This window comes from Lutzomyia longipalpis, chromosome 2 (assembly GCF_024334085.1).
Source record: "Lutzomyia longipalpis isolate SR_M1_2022 chromosome 2, ASM2433408v1".
Taxonomy (NCBI): Eukaryota; Metazoa; Arthropoda; class Insecta; order Diptera; family Psychodidae; genus Lutzomyia; species Lutzomyia longipalpis.
The window spans coordinates 23,672,227-23,685,539 of NC_074708.1; the positions used below are offsets into that span (position 1 = coordinate 23,672,227).

At 36.2% G+C, this 13,313-nt stretch overlaps 1 protein-coding gene across 2 annotated transcripts in view; it reads left to right on the forward strand.

Moving 5' to 3' along the window:
- Nucleotides 1-13,313, forward strand: part of LOC129789596 (irregular chiasm C-roughest protein-like) — a 130,586-nt gene that overhangs the window by 81,254 nt on the left and 36,019 nt on the right. For both annotated transcript variants that reach the window (XM_055826521.1, XM_055826525.1), the window contains exon 3: nucleotides 383-407. The gene's annotated coding sequence lies outside the window, so the exon portion shown is untranslated. The remainder of the gene's footprint in view (nucleotides 1-382; nucleotides 408-13,313) is intronic.

The following is a 13,313-nucleotide window of genomic DNA, read 5'->3' on the forward strand; positions in this document are numbered from 1 at the left end:
TATGGGAACAATTTAATTAATTAAATTAGCAATTGGATCGACCTTGATGGGGACCAATCAAGACTTTACAGCATCCCATAAATGCCCGACAGTGTAACATCATTTAGTCACGCATATTTTACATTTTACTGGGAATTGATTCCCAATTTAAATTTTATTGCACAAAATCTCTTAAAGAAGCGATGATGAGTGGCAAGAGAGACAGTGAACTCTTTTCACATCTCATTAGAGACTTCCGTTTATATTCCAAAAGTTAAAGTTCTTCTTCACTTTAAAGATTCTCGAAAGAGACTCTGTAAAAGAAGATTGAGTAAATTTTATGAATTCATTACTCATATGACTAATTAAATATCTACTAATTTTTTTTCTTCATCTTTTCCAGATTATCTACGCCGCTGAGACACTTGGTAATTAAGCAGATACTCTCATTTGTGTTAATTTGACGCTAATTCTCATTCCTCGAAGTTCATTATGATAGTCACAAGACGATATATGTATGTAGGTAGCTGGAATTTCTTCAAGATGTTTTTTTTCTTTGTATTGTGACTAAAGTTTCTTCTGGGGACATTATTGAGGGAAAAGAAAGATATATAACGTACATTTTGTATATAGTTCGTGATATTGGAAAAAGCTCCCATGTTTTTCCATCCAATTCTGTGCAGGTTAAAATCAAAATAATCTATTTTCCTGCAACTCAGAATGACGAAGCACAATTGTGGCCAAGAGAAGCTGAAATATTTTTCTACATTTTCAATTTCCACAGCTTGTGTCGAAAGGAAAAAGTAACGAAATACACAAGGTGGTCAGATAGAATGTTCTTAAATGATATTTATGATTATGATGATTTAAAATTAAGCATAAACATATTAATTAATTAAAGAAAATTAGAAGTCTAACACGGATTTGCACTTTTTATCAATTAAATTTGTTTTATTCAGTATTTTTTTTAAATAATACTCTTTATTTTATAACAAAAAAGTCTCTAAAAGCTGATTTGGAATTGTGACAAATATCTCAAAATAACATTTTTGAATAATATTTACTTATTCTTTTTACTTACTAAATAAAAATAATCATATTTACCTCTTTTCTCAATAAAAAAGTCCCTCACAAAAATATTTTAAAAAAAATATACCTGCGATTTTGTTTACCAAAAAAAAACATTCCCCCAAGAAAACTAAAAAAAAATACGTGATTTTCCACGATGTGTATCCGGAATTTTTCCCATGACTCATCCATAGGGGAGGTGAATAAAAAACCACCCAGGCTCCACATGTTTTTCTTCAGAGATTGAAAATATTATGAGATTTTTCCTTTCGCATACATATATAACATGATTTTAATCAAATCCTATTTTTGCCGTAAGTAGATTGGGGCAAAAATCCCAAGTGGTGTAGGCAAAAAAAAAAGTTCCATGTTTTTTCGCCACACATACTCATTGTCTTCGCGGTGGATTGCAGAGGGGTTATGATGCTGATGTATTCCCAAGGAATGGCGCACGGGGTATGAGATAAAACAGTGCGAGAGCGCAATTTTTCCAACAAAAAAGAAACAACAAAAATAGGGAGTATCAAGGGGATAAAATGGAGAAGTTTGATGTTGTGATTAAGTTCTACGTGTATAACTGGGTGGATTTTCTCTACGAGCACATGGGTTGAAAAGCATTGTTGAAGGGAAGGCGGGGAAAAATTTTCCTCTCGAGAGATTTCTTTTGAGTAATTTTTCGGTAGAGCTTCTGCACTGCATGGAAGTGGAATTCGGCTGAAAGATTTGAGGGTAAAGAAATGTGGTAGTGGGGTGGGGCATCTACTTCCTTTTTTTCTGTTGGATTTTATCGATGCCTTTTCTTCCATCATCCCCCGATCCATTTAGAGTAATCACAGTTTAATTCAAATTTACCCCAAGGCTCACTGGCGTTTGGATGATATAATGATTTTTCGACGGGTCTACATTGACAAATGATCTGCAAAACCATTTCCTCTGAAGAACCACCCCCCATGCCACCATCATGTTGAATCTCTTCCGCAAAATATCACGGGTACCCATCGTGTCTGTCTTGTTGTATGAGCAACCCCAAAATTAAATGGAAACAAAATGCCATTCATTCCGCGTATGAATCATATTTAAAAGCTGCCGGGAAAGATGTGCCACAGGGACGTATTTATGTATGTACATATATGTATATACGTAAAAGGGGTGGGTGGACTAAATGTTTCACATACAAATGTGAAGGGTGTGTTTCCCGCTCTTTGTCCTTCATTCCTAGGCCACCCCGTGTCTGCCTGCATTCCCTGCGTCATGTTTGGTTTCTTTCTCTCTTCAACATGGTATAGACGACAGCCGCTGACTAATTGGTGACAATTACTCATCACAAATTTAATGCCAGACAATCGCATTTTTTACACAAACTTTCCCCGCATTCGTGCCCTTTCCTGCGGGCCATCAGTCGCATGAAACACCTTCATGGTTAAAAGGTGCTCTAATTAAGTTAGAAGCCTACAATTACGCTAGTGTCCGCTTTAGGGGAAATAATAAGACTAACAATTGTAACTACCCATTACGGACAAATTATGTAAAGTGAACAATACGTTAACAAGACAAAAATCAAAAGTTTTTCTCAAGATTTAATCCATGACTGGGGTCAAGTTTTAAAAATAATATAGCTTAGGTGATTACTCTGAAAATCTTTCACACTACTGTAAATTATACATAAATACATAGAATTTTTAAATCCTATATTAAAACATCTATGTATGTATCTCCATTTCTTTGAATCAGATAAATTTTTAAAAAACGTGAAAACAGCCATTTTTGTTGAATAAACTTTACTACATATTTTCCATACAGGGATCTAAAATAAATGTTAGATCTCCGTTTCAATAGTCAAATTGTAAGAGATTGTAAACCTTACCTAGGTGAGACCTAGCTAAACGTTTTTAGGAAGGAAACGTATCTAAGTAGGGAAGATAGTAAGACTTATGTATTCTATACAATCAAGTTCATGAGCAATCTCTTTCACAAAAAAAAAACTAAGAAAAAAAAATAGTAATGCATAAAAATTCAATAGATTACGTAAAAATAATTTGATCGTTAAAAGTCTATAAATATAAATCATCTAAGGGTACAATTTTCACTTGAAAATTAATATGGAAAGCACTGGCAAAATGTGCAATGCCATTGAGACTAAAACTCGAATAGACATAATAAATGCACAAATATGCAGTTTTCCAAATAGGGTACATTAAGTCATGAGCTAGATGGGGGTAAATTTTTCATTTTTTTATGCTATTACACACACCACGTTGGGAGCTCTTCCTTTTTCCACTACGTATCATCCATTTTGTGCTACGTGCTATATTGTACAATGATAACGACCAACAATCGCTATGACTGTAATTAGATTATAATTACAACTTCCCCAAACATATTTACACCAACCCCATTGCTTTACGGGGTTTGAATGGAATGCCGTTGTAGCTGAAGGGGTTATTTAGTCACAAACATTGCCATGAAGAGGGGTTTACGTTTACATGGCGGGAAAGCAATTTTCTATTTAGACACTCGCACATTTTCCGCAATTTTTCTTTATCTAACATCCCACCATCAGTGTGGCGAGGTGTCGGAAGAAAATCCAATTAGGAATTGTGAAAAATAATAGGCACTACAGGGGTGGCAACGACGCGGGGTCGAAGCTCCGCGATGAGGTGAAATTGCGACTAAATTGATTGTTGGAAAAAAAAGTCCCTGCCAAGGGACTTTCAGGGTTACAGATGGCACTATAAATCTCCGCAAGAAAGCTTTGAGGACTGAAAAAAAATTTAGCAACGAAGTAATGGTTGAAGAGTGAACAATTAAAGTCTAAAAGGGGGAAAATCTGGGTGTACGTACAACATACAAAATTTCAATTCTTTTCAACATATTGGATAGTCATTATACAAATGTCACTCAGTGCCACCTGCCTCTTAGACGTGCTTTCCTAGTGATTAATTTCCACCCCTGAAATGGACTCAACGGAGCTTGTAATAATGGGTTTCGCCAGAAAAACAACCGTGAAAATATTAAAACAAATATTCAAATCTTTATTTTTGGCCTCACACAGCCCCTTCTCATGCAGGGGCGGGCTTGTGAAAAATCTGGAGAAATTTCAACTCTGACAGGGCGAGTTGAGAGGACGGCAAAAAATGCCGTAAATCTCCTATGGCTTCTATAAATCAACCTGAATAGATTTTCCTGGATACCCCCATATATACAAAAAAGAAAGAGTGTAGAAAAAATGAGTCACCCCAAACCTACGGTCTAATGATTTTACAGCAACAAAAAAATTTTATCAAATCCGTTTTCATTAAACCGTCCACCCTCTCTACATATCCTTGCGGTCATACTCTAACTCAATAAAGGACTCGTGGTTTGTGCTCGTGGCATTAACCCCCCTTTTTCTGACAGACACTGCGCGACGGTATCCCTTTTTTGGTCTCTCGTCAACTTTTAGGGTGGTGACACATATACTTTCTCCCCTATAGCATGGTAAAATTAGCCTGAGAGCTCAGTTTGGTCAGTGTGGGTGGTTTCGAGCAAAGCGAAATGGGTAGACCTGCCATCTCGTTTGACCACTATGGTGTTTTCAGGTGAAAAATAATTTTGCATTAGCCATGTAAAAAGATTGCATTACCTTTATCAGATTTCCTTCAACATGAGATTAATTACAAAAAAAATTTCCTTCCTTACCTTATACTTACTTCAGAGCCTTTCAGAGTTATTTTCCCAAGAAATATTCAAACCATAAGTTGAAATAAAATGTATTTTATTTATTGGAAAACCAATGTGTAGAGGATAATACGGTCAGGCGGGATGTGAGAATTTTAAATGAGACCAAATTAAAAGCCATATGTTGGTAAACCGCATATACCTCTGATGACGTCATGTACATTGTACAACCATTAAAAATTAATGATCAACCTCCCACCCCTTGAAAAAACCATCTCTATGCGTGGGTTTATAGAGAGAGAGAGTCTCTCTACATAATGAAACATACCCTTATGTTTTCAAAAGGTGAATCATCCACAAAGTCAATTTCATGCAATGAAACGACACGCAGGCAGAACACTCAAAATAGCGGATTAAAAAATTACCCCCGTGAAAGTAAATTGATCTTTAATTTACGCACCTTCTGTGAGCTCTTTGAAATGTGCGTGCTTTGCTGCGTAAACACATCATTTTTTTTGGGTGCTAAAGAGTTTAGCGCGCGGGGATGGGATAGAAATTTAATGAAATCGCGAATTAGCGAATTACCAGGTGGTTTTCCTTCTTTTTACGATGCCACGCTATTTTTGGGAAATTTCGGAGCGTGGAAGAGTCTCACCCCGAAAATGAGTATGAGAAGCAATTCAGCACCTCTAGGAAATCTTCTCTTTTTCACCCTTAACGCAAGAAATGTATATATGATAGAAGAGAGGCAAAAGGAGGCCGATCCCCTTAAATGAGGGGGCCGTTAAATGGGTACGTGACGTAGTCACCGGAATTCCTTAATTTTCCTTTATTGTTATCCTTAATTTGTCCTTTATTGTTATTTATCCTTTCAAATAAACCTCACGTTACAGCTGGACTCAACCACTTTTATCCTCACCATCTTCGGGATGCCTTCACATTTCTGTACGAACATAAAAGCAGGTAATGTGAGAACGCTGAGAATATCATATCGTGCATACATTAAAAAAAAACTTTTGCTTCATATCCTAAAACACAGTGCCAGAATCAAAGTTAGGTACCACATGTAAAATTTTTCCTGTTGATTTATAAATTCTATATAAGGGTTCTAAAAAATTATAATTAATTTAATTTTAACAAGCTTGCGTATAATTTGTTTGATATTCCTTGATCTTTTATCTTTCTTTATTATAATTTTTTATTTATGCCTCCCTTTTGTGTAACTCTCACGTATCTTTTTTGGGGGGATTTCCTAAAAGAAAACTCCAGCATCCCTTAAAAATGCGCATAATCTGAAGAAAAATGGGATATTGGCATATATGAAAATTTTCTCTGGAGCAATTTTATAACATAATTACAATTGATGAAAATAGGTTTGATAAACCCGCACGTGGGAAAGGGACAGGAGGTTAGAAAATCAAATTTCTTCGTAAATGCAATAAAAGACGAAGTAATACAGCAAAGAAAATTTAGCATTTTCGATCTTCACGTCTTCAACTCCCCATTTCTATCGAGTTGGTGGAACTCGTTAAATTTTTTTTCTATACCCATGGTGAACTCTCCGTGCCGCTCCCTTATCTCTATTTTAATCCTCCACCACCGCATCATCCCTCCCTTTACGTATTTTTGCGCAATTTTACATATATTTGCATTTTATTGTGGGGAATGAGATGGGAAAATTGCAGAGCGAATGAGTGAATGGGAGAGCAAGTCAAACATTTTCAATATTACATTATAGTCTAACTTTTACCCTTATCTCTTTGGTGGTTCTGTGAATTTACTCACAATCTTACGAAAGGAGCTCCTTTTCCTCACCCTAGCCCCTAACCGCATTTTGCCTTTTGGAGTGCAGCTGAAATTTGAGTTAAAAAGTACTTGTGGGGTACACGAGTTAGCATGAAAAGATGGCGGGGTGGGGTGGTGTCTGCTGGAGAAAATTAGTGACTTGATGAACTTTTGATTGCTCCAAGTTGAAATCTTTTTCTGTGCAATGAACGCGGAAAATGGTATGATGTACATTTTCTCAAGAGAGCTGGCCAATGGTCTAATTTCATTCTAAACTGCGTGCACAATCCTCGATATACAAATGGAGTTTATAGGATTTTCTTATATCCTCAACACACAAAAGAATTTTTAAAACATGCTACATATATTTAAATATATTTCAAGCGTAAAAAACTGTTATTTATTCAGGCTCAGTATACAACTGAAGCGTAAAAAAACGTCAAATTAGGTGAATAATCACCAAATGTGTGTCACATACCTTTGCTTTTCTCTGCTTTTTCCTGCAAAACAGCTTTTGCTTTGTTGAGAATTGTAATGAGTTGAAAATTCTAAATGCAAATTAACTCCCCATTTTCCTTTCCTTTACATCAATGAGGAACTTGTGGTACAAGACTGGGGGGCTATCGGACAATAAATACTTGTCACTATTGGATTTGCACGTGCAACTTTGTGAGTGAGAGATGAAGCTCAGGACATTGCCGGCAAGTAGTACATTAACTGATGACATGTGCATTTATCAAACTGACACACTAAACACGCAATTCATGCAATGATTCCACGTAAAATGTCTTCCCTGTAGGACCTACCTTAACTATATATTTTATTTCATGGCCCATGTGTATTTGTTTATCACTAGACAAGGAAATGAGAAAACATAAAATCGAATAAAAAAAAGAAACATAGAAAATAGTTTAAAATTCATTAAAAGCTCACGAATTTCATGCAAACAACCCCCGATGTTCTGATATAAGTTGCAAATGCAATGAATTTCAAATGTACTGTAATATATGTACGGAAATATCTTGCAACACATTGTTAAAGCATTGTATATACTTAATATACATTAAAAATAGTAAAAAAAAAAAGGGAAAATCATCGCGAGATTGAATTTTATAAACAATATGCAAAATAGGGAAAACATCTCGTAAATTCTGAAGACAATGATCTAACTAACAAGTCTTTCATGAAATGTAATCGAAAATTATCGAATTTGCATACTTCATTGTAAATTTAACTCATTTCATATTCTATCTCACATTTTCTATAAAAATTCGTTTAGAATACATGTGGTCGATGCTGGAGAGTATATATTTTGAATTTCGATCACGTTTCACCTTCACTATGAGTTTTCAAGCAGGTCCAACCAGGGGGCCCATAAGAGGGAGCTTTCCCGCTCGAATCCCCGCAAACTATTCCAGAGTTTATTCGTGACTAATACAGAACTTTTTGTTCCATTCACCAACGTGAATATGGTGCGGGATAGTGCCCGTCATCATTGATATATCCTTGAGAATGTGCTTTTTCAGGGGGCGGAGTGAGGGAGAGGATAAAATGGGGGAGAATTTGTCAAAAAATTGCATCTCATAAACTCGCTTCTCGATGAATTCTTTTGTGTAGAACGTGCCTCTGGTGTAACCACAAAATATTTATTGAGAAATTTCCACCCCGGACGCGGGATGCTTTCACAATTTCCATCCACGTGTCTAATTTTGGGAGAATTCTTTTGGAGATTTTTCAATATATACCAAAAAACCTCGCTGTTGAATTTGAAATGAGAGAAGAGATGCCGGAGAGCTAAGTATAGGGGGTGAGGAAGTAGAGGTGGTGTGAGTGGTGTACTCAGCTTGGAACAAAAGAAAACTCCAGCAAGGAGATTGACAAAGAAACAGAGCAAAATTCTCAACATGCGTACTCCTCATTAAAATCATAAAACATTCTGTTTTGGCCTTCATGGAGCAACGTTGAGGGCGGATCATAACAATTCTTTTTCGAGTGTTTGAGATTTTTGTTGTAAATCTCATCATCTCATAACAATCTACTTTCAGAACAGGAATATTGTGTGTATTTTGTATTACCTATATGAGAGTTATTAAAAGACCTCTTAGGCACTCTCTGGGTACACAGCGTGGGCGGGCGTCAAAGTGGATAAGAAATAAAATTGAAATTAATGATCAATTTCCACAAGAAAGCACAGTCATACTTGAAGGGTACAGCATTGAATTGTAATTATTCTGTTGCACAGACAAAGTCTGCATTAAGATGCAGCTTTTTTTATTTAAATATTTTACAAAGCAATACGTAAAATGAATTTTTCATCAACTATCCAATTCATTTACAATCTGCATATAAAAAAATTATATGATATAATTTGAAATATATTATCTTCAATAGATTTTCTTAAACCTTTTATGTATTTTATCCATTTTATCTCGGTTGTGTGCGTTGGGCTTCAGTGTAATTCCACCAGAATGAAAATTTCCTACCAGCTCTCAGTGTCCAATATCTTGGGGATTAGAGCGGAAAGCTCTTGTGGTCTGAAAAGTCGATGTATATATCTAGCACCACCGTTAAAATTATAATATGTACAGCGCCATGTGAATGATAAAATGCAAATTACTTCTACTTTCATCCCATCAGGCACACAGGGTGTAATACTTTTAAGAAGAACTACTAATAAGTGAATGGCAAAATGTGTCCACATTGAAAATTCAGTGTATGGAGAAAATTTTCGTGTGGCAACTGAAGTAATATGAGATAAGCATTATGAAATTTTTAGGGGGTGGATTTTCTGTGGCTTAATCGGCACATAAAAAAATCGAGAAAAAAACACCAGACGAGTCATATTGAATTTCATGGCTTTATTAACCTCACCATGACTTGATTGTATCTCTCTATCATTTTGTAATTCGTACTTACGCGTAGGTTTTCACAGAACTTTCCTTCCGGCAGCAACAGGGCTTCTTTGGTGCGTCCTTCGAAGGATGGGTGCATGATTTAGTGGGAGATCTGTGTCATACTTCTGGGTAGTGGAGGTATATGTGTTATACTACATGGACAGGCCAGTGTGATGTTGTTGATCGGACCAACATGAGGAAATGGACAAAATGCTATCAGGGGAAATATAAATTGCTGGGAATATCAACATTTTGCAGTGTTGACCAATTACTACTGCATAGAGTGAGTTTGACTCAAGAGACATACCCCTCTATGCCTTGTTGAAACTAAATTGACATTTGAACTTTATGACCCCTGGAGAAGTGGAGGAGTTCTTCCGACTTGACATCATCTGCGAGTTCCGAAATTTAATTTTACGAATTTATTCATTGTTGAATTTCCCTGTTGACTGGCAAAATCTCTTCTGAATTTTCACAGAGATTCTATGTAATATCATTTTCGTTTGTCATATCTTTTTTCCCCACAGATTTTCCGTCCTTTCTCTCTCTCACTCTCACTCGCATCCACTTTAAGAAATATGTTTTATGATTACGCCAGTGTGGATCTACCATAGATGCTCCGTCGTACCTTTGGTACGAAGGAAAAAAGAAGACGTCGCCAAAGTAATTGTCTTTCACCCACATTTAGCTTATTGGATGGCACATAAAAAAGGACGGAAGGAGCACACCCTCAGCACCCTTGCAAAATTGTACGTACACAAGAGATTGAGAGGCTGGATATCAAAGCAGAAAAAGCCCCAGCCTTGGGTACTGGGAAAATATAGCAAAGAGGACTCTTTATTTATTAAAAAATTCGTTTGCTCCCTTATTTCCTAACAAATTGTTTCATCCACTTACACAGTTCATCTCTAACAGAGAAAAGGACCTTGCTTTGCTTGAAGTACCTCCTGTACGGGATGAACTTCATGTAAAAAGGCTGATCTGATAAATCATTCAACAGTCACATTATTGTGTAAACATACACTGACAACAGAATTCGACAGCCAAGATGGAAAACCTGCCGAAAAATACCTTCCCTTCACAGCTGGGACATTAAAATCCATGATAATGTCCTGTCATATACTTTTACGTAAAAGGAACCATCCTTACGCATTTTATACATTGATATCAGCCAATCTACTACGGACTGAAATATTGTACATAATCAATTCAATAATTTTAAGAAAAAAATCTTTTACAATTCTTTTTATTTAAAAATTGAATTTAAAGACATTTTTATTTGACTTTGTGCTACCAAAGGAAGAAAGAAAATTTTAAAATTCAAAGGAAATTCCTGATTTTCTTGGAACCTGTAAAGAAAATTGTATCAAATGAAATGAAACATCAACGTTTATAATTTCAGTTTGACAAACTGTAACTAATATTCCTGTCTAACTTTGAACTTCCTGTGTCGAATCGACTCTCATTTTGGCTCATTGTAGTTGAGTAAAACTTATTGCCAAAGTACTTTCAAACAACAATTTATCCCAACTCTAGGCAGGATGTATGTGTACAGGGGGTGTGGGTGGCAGTGAACGACACTTTGACGACAAGCATCTGTGGTTGCGTCGGTAAGGACATGGAATTAGGGGGTTTGGGGGCCACACAAAGTCTTGTTGGAATGATGACAACTCGATTTAGGCGATGAGAATGTCTTCTTGGATGACTCAACTATATATAAGTCGCACCAGGCCAAAAGTTGCCACATTCACTTCAATAAGACATACATGAAATCAAAATACTATTGTTATGAAGTTGTGTACTCGCCCTCTCTCTCGCATCTTTGCCCTGACGACACATCCCAAAAAAGTACACTCCACCCTATACCGGGGTTAAGCAATTGATCCTTTAATTCAAGAAGTTTCCACTCAACTTTTCCACTCGTCCTGCCATGAAAGCAGGCGCTCGGGCCGAAAGGAAATATTGTTATTTATAATGCAAATTTAATAATTCATTGAAACGGATATAATAGGAGAAAATCTTTTCTTAGAAACTCCCAAACAGTCGGATCCACATTGTGTATGTAGATGGGCGGAAAGTCTCGTGAATCACCTCCCGTAATTCATCGCACAAGCAATGTCGGCGACTTTCTTGGGGCTTTAAGAAATTCTTCGGGGGCGACGAGAGTACGTTCCCCAATATCTGAGTGAGCGTAGAATAACGCGAAGAGATAATACTGGATCTATCACATATATAGCATCTTTTCTGTCTATTTCGAAGGGTAGTACTACAAGGTGGGGCGAATTAGTTGTTTTACATTACAATTTGATGAATTTTGAAAGCTCAAAAATCGCATAAGAAAGAAAGCTTTCTTACCTTGAGAAAAGTGAGAAAAGTAATTAAATTGAAAATGATTTGCAAAAAATGTATGAGAAAAAAAATAAAGAGTGAGAAAAAAATCAGTAAACTGGTGCACCCTGTACTGTACCTACTACGCAGCGTGGTAGTTACTCCCACTTTCCCTCGTGGCACGACAACAACATCGTGCACATAAACAAAGTAAAATGATGACAAAGTCGACATTAAGTGAATGACATAGAAAAACGGAAATGATAAGCTTGGGTTAATCGCAGCGTCATCCATTTTTCCTGCCTTCAAAAATTCTTCCAAGCCATAACCATAAGGCAGAGAGGCAATGTTTTTAAGATAGGAACAGAGAAGCTCCTTTTACTCTACCATAAAATATCATATTGATTGGAGGAGGTTAGAACAGTTGCTATCAGTCAAGGATTTCCTGACTTCCAACCAATTTACAATTTAATTTGCGTCACAAATCACAATTGGGAAGCAATGAGGGGTGAACCCTTTTGCGCTGTAACGACCTTTCGAAAAATTAATTTGCACAGAGAAAATTTCTCCATGTAAATTACATCACCCTGAGAAATTAAAATTGTGCTCAATCCTTGGAGAAATCTCCCCTATCCGTGGGGGTGTTATTTAGCTCCCAGTGGTGAAAGTGAGCTGAAAAGTTATCTATGAGACAAGTCATGGGAAGAACACCTTTTTTGTCGACTCTCTGCAGAGAGCTTCACATAAATGGAAAAGCTCTTGTTGTTATTATTTTTCCCCCTTTTTTGCACATATTTTTCCTCTTTTATACAACACAACAAATTCCCACTTCCTTACTCACACAGGCATATACACAAAATAAATACATATTATTCACTTCCATATAATAGAGCAAGAGAGATAAAAGTGATTTTTTACAACATTTATTCACAAAACAATATAGAAAAAAAATATAATGACCAGACTTTTTGTTATTTTAAGCATTATTACATATTTTAATACATGCAGGAGATGTATAAATTCTATTACACCAGGCTTGTGTGATGAGCTTGTTGTCATAAATCGTTTAACATACATACTGGATTATCTTTAATACTAATCCCTCAATTAGTATATTATGTATAGCTTTATCTTTCAAAATATATATGGTTTAAAATGGATATGTCATCGTATACATATTTAAGAGCATTTTTTCTCATTTGGCAATCCAATTAGACGTTTCACATTGTCACAAAGGTAAATTCAAGCTGTGCCAAGATTTGGGCTTTTCTCTTGTACGACAAACTTTCTGCCAAAAGTTTTTGTGTAAACAAGAAGCATATTTTAATAAGAATATATAGTCCTAATTTGCTTTACAGACTGAACAGCAACAAGCAAGACCCAAGTTGACTCCTTTGTGTCCCCATTTATACTTACTACACCCTCAACGCAACTGAATGAGTTTAAATATCCCGAAGACATTTGAAATGATACAGAATAGAGAAATGCAAATAAATCTTCACCACTCTGAGTGTTCCGATATGAGTCCATGGAAGCTTTTTCACTTTGTAGCTGAAGTCCTTCGTGGATACCACCCTCCCCCTACCCCCCCAACAGCCCCAT